We start from the raw sequence: 13,797 nt of genomic DNA on the forward strand, positions 1-13,797 counted from the left end.
TTTAGCTGTGCATGTTAAATTTACATTATTTTAGAGTATGAAAAAGTCTGGTTACCCACAGGGACATAAATATTTTTCAATTTACTTTTTAAGAACCAGCTAAGCCCAGATATGGCATAAGCTAAAAGTTATCAAAAGTTATCAGTTGGCCATCAGACTCTACCATTGCATATTATTCCATCCCAGCTGCAGGAATTTGCTTTTGATACTGTTGAACTTCAAGAGGATTGTGTCATCACGTCTTTCCAGTGTGTTGAGATGCTTCTGGTCGTTGAAAAATTTATTGAGTACTGTGCACTCAGGATGCATTTCCACAGTGCCATTAATGCATGGAACACACAATAGATATAATTAATTCCAGCAAATACTGACTGCTATTTGTTTGTTTTAACCTGGATTACTTTAGTGATTTGGATTAAAATTAAACAAGGAGCTGAGCTGAATAAAGTGTCAAGTGTGGCAAAGCGATAACTTCTGCCAGTGAAGCAGTGCTGAGGACCTGCAGGCAGGCTGGGAGCAGTAACTCAAATCAGCAGCGTTCAGGGTACCATTAGGTGGGAAATTAGTGACCTAGGAAATAAAGTAGAAAATGAGTGTGAGAAATAAAGGTTCTTCGTAAAGAAAACAGAAAGAAAACGGTCTCCTCTCTGATGGTGGTTAAAAGCAGGGGATAGTTTTAATCACGTGGACAACTTTCTGGAGAGATCTTCCAGCAAGTATGTAATCAACCTGATGCAAATCATTTCCTGACTTAGACACTAACATGCTTTGACTTTGTAAAGAAGCATCTAGTTGTTCCCTCCTTATTTAAGATGAATGCTGAAAGCATATGCATCTAGACAATCTGAGCCTCTACTCCTATTAATGGATAGTTTAAATTATGTTTAAAAATAAAATAATAAAAAAAATTAAAAAAAAAATGAGTTGCCTAATCTAATTAAATGAGCATCCTGGTATTGTGATACTAAAGATGAAAACAATATTCATGAAAATAGGTAACATATATGCATATGAGTTTGAGATTTCTGCCTAACCATGTGCATACACAAAACTTTACAAAGTATCCAGAGTAAAAACGAAGCCCTCAGTATCACAGAATCACAGAATCACAGAAGTGAAGGGGTTGGAAGGGACCTCGAAAGATCATCGGGTCTAACCCCCCTGCCAAAGCAGGTTCCTTAGAGCAGGCTGCCCAGGTAGGCATCCAGATGGGCCTTGAATATCTCCAGAGAGGGAGACTCCACAACCCCCCGGGGCAGCCTGTTCCAGTGCTCCGTCACCCTCACTGTGAAGAAGTTCTTCCGCATGTTGGTGAAGAACTTTTGGCCACATTTTGTGGCCATTACCCCTTGTCGTATCCCCACAAACCACTGAAAAGAGGTTGGCCAAATCCCTATCAGAAAAGGCACTTTTATAAAGGTAATAATGTAGTTCTCACTATGTCATGTAGTGTAATTGATAGCAGTATTCAAAATTAATGGACTTTGTAGTGCAGTAGATTAATGCATTCTGTGCACATTGCACAAATCTTCCTGTCTAGAATTTTGTCAGAAATCCAGAAGCAGAGTGAATGTGGGTGACAGAGGAAGAATTTTTATTCTCAGATATATTGAAAACTGTGTATTTTTTCTTTTCTTTTTAATCTGATATTATTCATAAATAAAATTTATTAGCGGGTCAGGTTTATCTGGAATTCAGCAGCATGTCCTAGAAAATATAATTATATGGTTGATACAGTTCTGATGTTTTTCTCGTTAGTTCTCAGCAAATGAGTTTATGAGTTTCTTTCATGTGTTCCCTGAGAAGTGATCCTAAATGGTTAGAGGCTGTAGTTTTAAAGGAAATGTGTTTAAAAACGTTGATTACTTTGTTTATATCTGTGCTATAAGCAGTTATCCCTTGCTGTAAAAAAAAAAGATTAAGGAAGACTGGACATGTATGAGTAAAATGTTGTTTTCAGAAAACCATGAAAATATTCACTAATAACTTTAATAGTTTTGCCATTTTGCATTTATAGAATTATAAGGGAAAAAAAAAAATCAGACTCCAGCATCACATTTGAATTATATCTATGGAAAACAATGCAACTGTTACAGAAGAAAAAAAAAAAATCCTATAATAAGTAATGCACTTGTTATTCTTTCTATGATTATTTTATAATTTTAATATTAATTTAATCAAAAGAAATTAAACATTTCAAAAAAGCAAGCAAACAAAAAGCAAACAAACAAAACAAAAAACAAACAACAAAGAAAAACAATGATTTTGAACATTTTTTTTGGGCGGGGGGGGGGGGGGAAGGAACATTTTACCACAATTTATGTGGAAAGTGTATCTATTTTTAGTAGTCTCATTACTCAACATGCTTAGGTCCTCAAATAGAGAGGTGATAGTCTTCTTCATTACTGTCAAAACCAGTATCCATTTTAGCTTCCCACCCCTGCTCTGGAAATAGCCTTGTCTTCATTACCCTGGAGCAAAGCCAGCTATACATGCTTCCTCTGCCAGCTAGGATTTTCCATACAGAATGAGAATTCCCAATAGTCTTACTAGCTCAGCATTCAGATAACAGATCACTGCAAAGGAGATGTACCGTGAGCCAAAGTTTTAGATGAAAAAAGCTTGAATCCCATCATATTACACCTGACCCAATCTTACTTGCAAATCATTTTCTCAAGATTTTTTTTTACTTTTCTTTTTCTTCCTTTTTACTTTTTTATTTTTATTTTTTTTTTTTTACTTTTAAAAAACTTTTTCCCCAAAAATACTTGAGTTAAATTTTCAACAGTAATATTGGCTGAGGGTTTCAGAATTTTTTTTTCCCTGTGGTGCAGCTTTCAGTTACTGTTCTACCAAAATTTCCAGGTGAAATTTTAAAGAAAATTATGCATGTAGCCCACTTATTCTGGGACAGTTTTTCTGCCAGGGAACTATGGTTTACTAGCCATTCATAAGTTCTTTGCTGTATACTTAAATTAGACAAAAAATCATTTAGTAATTACGGTTGGAAAGGTCTTCTGAGATTACCTAGTCTAACTTTTGGTAGGTCTTCTGCAGGACAAGCTTCAAAGTTAGATGAGATTGCTCAAGGATGCACAGGGAACCTCTTCAAGGATGGAGACTCTAAAGCTTCTGTACGCAGTCCACTCCAGTATTTAATCACTCTCTTCATGAAAAACATTACCCTGATACCCAAAGGGAATTTCCCTTTTTCACTGTGGACCTCAGAGATGAGTCTGGCACCAGCTACTGAAGATCTTCGTAGCTTCTACTGGACTCTCCCCATTTTATCAGTTATCATTCTGAGGAACGCAATACTAACCACTGTACTACAGATGTAGTCTCTTGGGAGCTGAGTTGTGGAGAATCACGACATTCCTTTGTCAAGGGAAAAGCAGCACCAGACTTGCTTAGTCCTTATGACAGTGAAGACCTTCTGCAGATAGTGATGTTCAACTTATTATCCATCAGGGCACCGCATCCTTTTCTGCAGATCTGCTCCCTGCATATCTAAGTTTATCTTCTGCTACATCTGTTCAACCACCTTCACATTGGGATGGGCAATTATGGCACTTTGAGGAGGTTGTCCCCGAAGAACAGTCAGGTTTCCTTGGCCCCTTTGTGTTTCAAGTCAGTCTTCCATGGGATGCCGACTAACAGATTTCCTGAAGTCCTGAAGGCAACATCTTTATTTACTACTCATCTTCTTCAGTCGCCAAGGCAATCAGATCCAGTGCAGGCATGTTCTGAAGCAGAGTGGGGCATCGCAGCATACAGGGGGGTTCCTGAGCTGGGGAAACTCCAGGGGAGTACAGAAACTCTAAAGGAGCCAGCACCTCTCATGAGAGCAGCTGATGAGGCATGATGGGGCCTGGAGTAATGGCAGCCATCGCCATACATGCAAAAGGTAACCTTAGGAAGTGTGAGCAACCAGGGCAGTCAAACAGGCCATGGTTCATCAGCAGGGACAGTATGTGTGGCAGTTTGCATGGCAGTTTGTGTGGCAGCTTGTGCAGCAGGGCATGCAGGGAGGGCGCTGTCACTCAGCTAACTTCCAACAGTAGTTGTAACACTCTCGGAAGAAGCTCCAGTCATGGTATCCACTTGGCAGAAAGCCATGTCCTCTGCGTCCCCTGTGATCTATCCAGCCACAGAAAGTGGTGTAGCTACCCAGACAGATCTCCCAAGGGAAGAAGTGGCCACGCAGGTCTCAGGCTGCAGGGTGTGCCCAAGGTTTCTCTCAGTGTCTGACAGCAGCAGTGAGTACACATGTGGGAGCTGTACCCAGGGAGAAGAACTACTCAGCCTTGTGAAAGAGCTTCAGGAGGAGGTGGGCAGGCTGAGGAGTATTAGAGAGTCAGAGGAGGAGATCAACTGGTGGAATCATGTTCTACCATGCCTGGAACAGATGCATCAGCGGCAACAACACAAGAAATGAAGGATCCCCTACCCTTTCTCTACCAGGCAAAAGGAAGAGACCTATGAGAGAAGGGGAATGGAAGCAGGTTTCTGCTCAAGTCAGCAGGCAAATCCCCTCCCTGCCTACCTCACTTTCCCAGCTGCCCTTACAGAGCAGGGATGAGGCTCTGGAACTTGATGGACGGGCAAACAATGATGTGGATGAAGGTCCATCCATATTGGACAGAGGACTTAGAACAAGTCAGCCTACTGTCTTGTAACATGACCACCCCCCCCTCATGAAAAAAAGAATGACTGCTGTCATAGGTTCTCCTTCTGAGGAAAGGGAACAGAGAGGAATGTCATCACACCCCTTTCTGTGGGAGGGCTTGATACGCTGACCAGACCCAACCCATAGGGAAGTCTTCTTCCCCTGCTCTTACCCTGGGACCCAGGTAAGAGACATTAGTAGAAAACTCACTAGCCTGATGAGTGAGTGAGTCTGGTGAGCTACTTCATCATTTTTTCTCATTACCACTCCACTCTGATCCTGGCCCTTAATGTCAGGAACTCCAGGAAGGACTTCTGTCTGTTCCTTTGAAGAACTTAACATGTACTCATGCACATGTGTATCCATCCATCACTATACTCCATTGACACACTCCATTTTAACCAATTATCCCACCAATAAATGCATAGCTCTTCAGTTCTGCATAAACGTTTAGAAAAACCTCCTGTCTGATTTCCTCTGCATATGTGCACAGACCCTTTAGATGGGCCTGCATTTTCTTATAGAATAGTTTGTTTCTCTAAAATGATCAATTGTCTTTTCACTAAAGTGTTCAGGTGGTAAACGAGTATTCTTTTTATACAATTTTCCACTTGTCTTCATTCATTTAATTATTGTCTCCTTCAAAATACTTTCTTCAGAAGTTGCAGCTAAAGGCCTTTAGTTATATGGGTCACATTTGTTCTCCTAACTTAAGATATTAAAGCAGTCATATGGTACCTTTCCGTCTGAAAAGGTTTGTTACAATCCTACTGTCTGGATCACACTATCATATGAAGGAGCCATATGCTGTCACAATCTGGGAACTGGATGAAGACCACCATATCATGTCACATAGCCTGCATACCAACTTCTAGTCACTGTTAATATAAAAATGAAAAGATCTTCTAATCGTCTATTAGTACTTCAACCCATACAGTTTATCCTCAGTACTGCTTCACATCCCAGTTCATTTTAGCTGATAAAAGTGAAATCTCTGTGGAATAAAGTGAAAATATTTGGTTACATTATATTTGTATTCTGTGGTTGGTACCTTTTCTAATGTTACTGTATCTATGATATATAGATCTATCACAACACGTACTACTGTGCTCTAAATTTCAAGACATAAAAAAAACAAAATGATGAATGCAGACATTAGCATTCTCATGGCCTTGGCCATCAATATTTCAACTTAGGTAAACAGGAACTTTGCCTAATTTATTGGTTCTCATATCCCTCATGTAGAAGTTGAATTCCCCTCCATTTAAGAAATTCTCCTTCTGCCTGGAAAATGACCTTTTCTGCTGTGCAAATCAATCTAGAAGAAGGGACACAGTTGGTTAATATTTTAGAAAAATGACTTCACTTGTCACCAGCTAAATTGTCATGATTTTGACCCATTTTGAAATTAGTTAACATTTGCTTCCTTCCTCATGCTTCATGCATTATTCATTTGGATTCTCACTATAGTTGTACTATGTTTCCAGAGTTGGGATGTTTTGTATAGTCACTCTTAAGAGCAATGGTAACACAACATTTGTCAAAGTGTCATAGTGAACAATGAAACCTCATTATATGTCACTCAGAAAGCTGAATGAAAAGTGACGCTACATCTAGGCAATTTAATACCTAAATCACGGAAGGTGAAAGACAGGAAACAAGTTTTCATTGCTTTGATAGTATTTCAGTTTGATTTTTTCTCTAAGAGTTCTCACATAAGTCAATGCTAATATTCTTGGTCTTGATCCTTCTCTGCTGGAGTTACTGGAAATTTCATCAGTGATTGCACTGGGAACAGAAATAAATCCCAAGTGAATGAAATTACTCATGTGTAAGAGTGTGCAGGATGAGATCCTCCAGGAAAAGGCTGTCAATTTTGTTTGCACCGCACAGCACTGAGGACATTCTTCCTGATAGACTTGGGGAAAGAAAAAAAAAAAAAGAGTTGAACACTGCATGCCATACCACATTGTTATTTTGTTGTCCCCCTAAAATATGAGGTCATTGCTTAGACAGGAAAAAGAGGAAGTGCAAACATTTAAGTTTGACCAATGAACTGTATGTTGGAAATTATAATTTCTACTTAAAAAAATAAAAATAAATAAATGCTGATACTCTATATTTGCATCCTATTTTTAGACAGATGATCTTCTCTGTGCAAAGTTTCCTTTTCACCTTGTCTAACTACCTGGATAGTCTTTTTCTTATGGATGAGATTCTTTGCTACTAGGGTGATAAACTGTCTCTATTCACTAAACCTGAAGACAGAAAAACAGTTTCATCCATATAATTGATCATATCCTAAATATTCAGATTACATTCAGTAAGACCTCTTTTCTATTATCTGAGTTTAAACTTGCCCAGTTTCCATCAAAACCAGTCATACAATGGAAAAACGAGCAGAATCAAATGTTTTACAGCATTGATCAACAATGCAGGCAATATAGACTGTATGCCCTTAAACTGAGTGTATCCTCAGCATAGATTAAAAGATCAGAAAAAACATCAGTGTTCATTAGGGTGACCTTACCAAAAACCCATCTTTCCCTAGTGCATAATTTACACCTATGGGTGTGAGGTGACCTCAGAATCAAGGCTTCCTAACAGCATGATTTGGCTCCATGTAGCAATTTTATTAGAAAAGGTTTATGCAATAAAAGAAACTAAAACCAAACCAAAACAACAACAATAATAAAAGCAACAACAACAACAACAACAAAAAAGGAGTTAATCCAAGAATGACAATGTAAAAACATAAGCATAAGCTTTTACCATGTTGACATACAGCCACACAGTCAGTCATTGTCAAAATTATAGAGCATAACAGCATATCACATCTTTTCCTGTCAAAATGTTCCCTCTGACAAAGGTCAGTGCCTTCATGCCATAAATCTATTATCCTATTATTGTCATAAGTATCATGAGAAGAAAGGAGTTGAGCCAAACGTTTGGAACAGATAGAGTCAATGCAACTTAATTCAGGAAAGGGACATATTTCCCATTTCCCTTTGTCAGTATGCCAGGCATCAGCATAAGTGTTCCCTCTCACAATCTGTTTGTGTTCCAGTGAGTAATAGCTTTTTACTGGCCTGGAAAATGACTATCCTATTAGTACCAAAGTACATTCACAGGATCAAGTGCCTTTTGAATAGTTAAATACATTGTACCCTTTAAATAGACCAGACGGCTTTAGATGAAACCTTTAAAACTATGGCCAATCTGCTGGAAAATTAAAAATATAGTAAATCCAGTGCTGAAATGAGGCATATTTATGAGCTACTCTAATATACTACCACTTAAAATAGTTTGTTACTCAGTGGAATTTATGAGGATTTTTTTTTTTCTCCACAAGAACCAGTAACTCCAATAAGTCATGTGCAATTGTAATAGATAGAAAATAAAGTAAAATAATAATATCTGACATAAATTGTCTAATTGTTCAGAGTGGTGTTTTGTTTCACATCCATTCGAAAAGATCCCGAACCATCATACATTATAAAAAACATGAGTCAAGTCTCAGTAACTTAGCAATGCCAAGGTGAACCTGAAGAAATGCAACTGAAATCAATAAATGCACACCAGCATAAAACTGTAGGAAGTTCTAGGACTATCAGGCATACTAGATGTAAACCTATGTCAGTTAAAACATGTATAAACATGTAAGGTAGTGGCAATGATAGAAATCATCTTTTCTGTGTAGGACTGGCCTATTTCTTGCCATCAAAAAGAATACGGGACTAAGTCAAAAGACTTTGACTACGGGCAAAATATTCCACAGAATAATATGAGTGAGGAATATTCATGCTTGCTGCCTCCCAAATCGGATACAGAAATTGTATTCACATGTACCATGTGACTTCAGAATTTATTTTGCCATTGTCATTATAATACTAAAGCCAAGATAATATTAATCTTATGGAAATGGGGGTAGGGAAGAAGAGTAAACTGGAGTTTACACTCTCATGTAAATTGTAGAGTAGACTCTAGTGTGGAGTTTGAAGCATCTGATTATTCAGTTGCAGAGTATGGAATTGCAGTGCTGGAGGATTGGTCGGACTATTTGTCATCGCTTACTGATTAACTGTGATCTTCACTATTTTTTTTTCCTCCTGTTGAAAATTAAACAAAAGCATTGCAGATCTCATATATGAAACAACTGCTGATCCCTCATTATGAGTGAATGGATCTCCAGGATTTACAATTATAATAACAGGAATTTTAAAAAAGAACAAGAAAAAAAATATACTGTTTGCCTGACTGACTCCTATCCTTCTTTAGGAACTGAAAACGGAAAAATACAAAAACTTGAAGACAAAACAAAGCCATCAGACAAATAAAATATAGAAAACATGGTCAACCCCATCTTTACTCTCTAGAGAAATTAATTTAGAGCTTTCATCACATCCAAAATGATTTTAAATACCCCACCCCTGCTCTTGCCTCCTTCTGCAGTTAGGTCAACTGGAGAAACTTTCCTGTAGAAGGTCACATAACTCTGTAGCTTTCCAAAGACCTAATGGCTATACTTTCCCACCACTTTCTTCCTCAGGATATTTTGTGGGTTCCAGCTGTGGCCTTAATGTCTTCTTTGCTGTTCCCTTTAAGTAATGCTTCTCCTCGGTATTACTGGCAGAAGTCAAAGTTTTCATCTGCCTTAACACATTTACAAACAATATGTAAGTGGGAAGCAGACACTAGGAGTTTGCAAAGGAAGGTTCTTGTCTTCAGTGAAATCTTTTGACTGGGGTCTTCAATTCTAGAGGTATTTCTAAAGTATGCAATCATATTAAAGCCAAATAAGGTGCAAAAGGGGAAGCAAAAGCTTGGATCTGAAACAATAAGCTCTCTGTAGGAGGTAAACTTGAGGAGAAGGATTTAGACTGAATTTCTTATTTGATTGTTAGTGGATTTACCAGGAAAAACAAACCCTTAAAGGGTCCTAAAATGAGTGTTTTAACTTAGGTGCTCATTATGTACTGACTGGTGTGGGGAATGAGGAAATTGAAGTGATAATTCAGCTTCAGTGATAATCAACGATAATACAGCTTCTTGCCTTTGGGCTTTTTCTCCCATCCGAAAACAATTAGTGATGTATATCTGAACCATTACAAACAACCCCCTCAAACTTTTCTTTATAGTATTTCACTTGGTAATGTCATCATAGAAACACAGGTTAAACTATTTGTGTGATAAGACGTCTCTAATTGGAACAGAAGGAAAAAAAAAAAAAAAAAGAAAAAAAGAGAGAGAGAGAAGAGGCAAGACTTAAAATATATTAATTTTTACTTTTCTATAAAGTCAGACATGAGGCTTCTTTCTTAACTGTTTTGACGCCCACCACTTCTGGTTTCAGAAATATTCTGTAACAATGAGTTTTAGATGGTCAATAAGAAAATGCAGAAATGTTTCTTAATAAGCTTTACATTTTCCCTCCTTAAATTCTATTCAGTTTTCCCTTGGTCCTATATTTTGACTAAAACATAAATTTAGTCATAACCTGCCAACAATTCTATCTTTTCATTACTCTTGGGATTATGTGCCTTTATTTTTTATTGGTTGTCTTAAAATTGCATGAGGAACACTATGATAATGTTACTATTTTTAACATTTTGAAATAAATGAATAGTAATTCTTACTTTAAGAATCTGATTTTTTTAGTTTTGTTGGTCTTAGACCTTCATTAAATATGAAAAGAAAATGCTGATAACCCCCAGAATTGGGAAAAAAAAAAAAAAAAAAAAAAGTGGCAACAGAAATAACAATGAGAGGGTTCAACTTTTATTTTGGAATTGATTGTCCTATTACTCATATCACAAAAGACTAGAAAGTTTTTTCAGTCATCATTAATTTCCTCTACCATTTCTGACGCAGTATATAGGTAAATTTTGTATTCTGATCAGACCTGGGAACAGAAAATTAATATTAACAGTAAATATATCTAAATGTTCATCTACATTCAGGTTTAATAAAATACTGGGAGAGGAGGAGGATGAGTATCCTCAAGTATCATGCAAAGTTTGCACCAGCTTGGCTACCTTCATATATTGTACAGTCATGGCTTTGATTATGGCCTTTATTCTACATATATGTTTACTCTTCTTAATATTTTTTCCTTTTTTTTTTTTTTTTTTTTTAGGCAGTTGGCCGCATTTTCACCAGATTTGTTCAGACCTCCTGCTGGTGTTATTAAGGTAAGAGTATTAGATGTGGCCTATGTGTATTTTAAGAAACACCTGTCATCAACTTTGATGTACAACTGAGTATAAAATCAATTAAGAATTCATGGTTTAGGGATGGTGTTGGAGACTTTGCTGTATGGGAAAGGCATGTTGTGTCAGAGGAAAAAGTGCTGCAAAATGAAAGGAATGGATAGAGCTTTTAATTTTATGCTTTAACAAGGCCTGCAGAGCGTAATAAGTTGAGCTGGTTTTGGAAGTCTTAGTCACCATTAGGTGCACCATGGCTCCTGCACCAGGAATAGGGGTACCTGTACTCTGGATTTTGGTACCTGCTCCAATTGCATTATCTTGACCAGGACCGAAGGTGCTCAGCACAGTCAGGCCAGGTAGGCATGAAAGCGATACTAAGATGGTGATTTCAATGGTAAAAATTAAAAGTGAAAAGCAATGATTGTGCTTCTGTTTTCTTGCTCCCTTTATTATGTATATTCCCTATTAACTTTGATATGGTTTTGGTTATAACTTTCCTGGCTCCAGGTCTGATATGTACTGTCTTGGGAAACCCACCTGTCTACAATTACTTGTCTTTTCTCAGAGACACCATTGCTACAAAACTCGTGTCAGCTAATTTGCAAGTTATATGGATTCCTATGTGTGATATCTTCATTGGTGGCTGGATTAAAGATGACATATTTCTAGCCATGGAAGGAGATAAATAGTTGAAATTTTCAAAACTGCTCATTACAATACAGAAGCCAGAGTTCTAATCTGAATGCATGTTTGTAATTGGCAGCATGTGGTTTAATCTCAAGGGGGACTACAGTTTATTTCCACTGAAGAAATGGCTGGTTCCAGCAAGCTGCTACATTTTATCAGGAGTCAGTTAAAATATTTTGCAGTGAAGCTTCTACCATCTACCACACAGTCCTGCATGGATGTAGTGAGAAAGAAATTATTATAATTTACTTGCTGATGTTATTTTTTTTTTCTTTTCTATTTCATGTTTGTACTGAAATTATCATAAAGTCTTAAACCTGGCTGGAGCCAATTAGTGCATTTTACTCAGACAGAATATATTGTATAACTGCCAGTACAGAAGAAATCAGACACAAACCTAAGACAGCCTTAAACATGAAGACAATATTTTAAAATACATATTTTTACTTTCATCTTTGATTTATTTTCTTCCATTCATTTTAAAAAAGTTTTTACCTTCTTCCAGGAGATCTAGAAATTTATGTTACAATAAAAAAAATGAGGTCTTCGTAGGACACCTGGAGCTACAGTGTTTTTTTTTTTGTTGTTGTTGTTGTTAGCTTTATTATTTATTTATTTATTTAAAGCAGAGATGCAAGCAATGCAACAAAATTAAGAATATTTAATAGACAGATTTAAAACAATGTCATATTTCTGTAGGATGGAATTAGGGACTTGTATTTATTTATTTATCTCTGTATTATCCTTAGTTAGTCAAGCCTCCAAGATGTTATTGAAATCTTTCTACATTCCCAATCTGAGATATTACTCATTTGATAAGACATTATAATATAAAGGGAGAGGGGCTTCCTGTGTTCCATATTTTGTCATATTAATTGCCATATGTTGTTTGTTGTTTTTTTTTATGATGCATGTCAGATATGTCTTGTATTAAGTCACTGCCATTGACTTCAGATAAAATTGCTCAGCTCCTTGTTTGTTTCTCTATCATTCACGTGATGGAAGAGCCATTGAGAAAAATGTATAACATCTCTGACATTTAAAAACTTTAGTATAAAAAGCATGTGCTATAGCTATCCACCCCGTGAACATATGTGGAGCAGTTTGTGTGTGGTTTACAGTGTCAAGAATTAAATCCTTGTGTTTGGCTACTGCATATTCAAGAGATGCAAGATTCTGTGGAACAGACTTCTAGGAATGACATATTGTATGAGTGTGATTGTCACTATGTCCTTTCTAATGTAAACCCCCAAAAACACAATAGGGTAGTGTTTGGAGTTTAAAACTCCATGTTTAATATGGAGTGTTCTCGCATGTCCAGTCTTTGTCACCTCAGCCCATTCTGTTTACAGCAGACTCATGGCTGCTCTGACATATGCTGCTAACATCAAGTCTTCAAGGAGCTCGCACTTGCAGAACTGAACTCTACTATGTTGCTCACACGTCCTACACAAAATGCCCTAAGTAGAAAAGGGACAGAATAAACATTATCAGGAGTTTTTTCAGTACAAATATGTCTAAATCCAGCTACTTTACACTTTCTGATCAGGGGAAGAATTGAAATCAGACCTGAGGCTGTTTAACATTACATGAATTCAAGTTGTGCAAAGATACTTAAAGAATGCCTTTGTGAACAAATACCATGAGATTATAACCAATTGTTCAATCTTAGCTACCCGATGATTCTATACATATGCAAAGGATCTCCAGCCTGACAAAAGGGTGGCTGTTGCCCAGTGCTGTGATACTGTCTTCTTTTTATTAATCTCTGTGGGTTGATTTTGGAACAATCTGCCCTGTACCCTGAGATCTTTATGGTTGAGGGAGTATTGGGCTTACCTTACAAAACTCACTCAAAGCATCTCAGTCTTCCCAAACAGAGAACAATCCACTGAGATAACTTGGAAAGACCAAAGTAGAAGGCGATGGCATTTCCTAGCAGGATCTGTCCAACTGTTTATTAATGCAGTCAAATCAGAGCAAAACATTGGTATTCACTTAGAATGGGAAAGAGCCATCTGCTGAATCCCCCAGGTTGTGTCTTCCTTTCTTTCTGATCTGACTATGGGTATTTCAGAAGTTGAGTTTAGTAACAGATTTCAGTTAAGCTGTAAGCCACACTTTAGCACTGTCCAGCCCAGGAACTGGGCACTTAGCATTTTGCTAAATATCATTTTCAGATAATTTACTTTATTCAAAAGCTTCCTTTCCTCAACATGTTCATTCCCTGCA

At 37.2% G+C, this 13,797-nt stretch overlaps 1 long non-coding RNA gene across 1 annotated transcript in view; it reads left to right on the forward strand.

Moving 5' to 3' along the window:
• LOC121063708 overlaps nt 1-13,797 on the forward strand; it is a 556,903-nt gene that overhangs the window by 333,825 nt on the left and 209,281 nt on the right. Inside the window, exon 3 of the long non-coding RNA XR_005816158.1 lies at nt 10,806-10,860. This is a non-coding gene — a long non-coding RNA (uncharacterized LOC121063708). The remainder of the gene's footprint in view (nt 1-10,805; nt 10,861-13,797) is intronic.

This window comes from Cygnus olor, chromosome 1 (genome assembly GCF_009769625.2).
Source record: "Cygnus olor isolate bCygOlo1 chromosome 1, bCygOlo1.pri.v2, whole genome shotgun sequence".
In the NCBI taxonomy this organism is placed as follows: Eukaryota; Metazoa; Chordata; class Aves; order Anseriformes; family Anatidae; genus Cygnus; species Cygnus olor.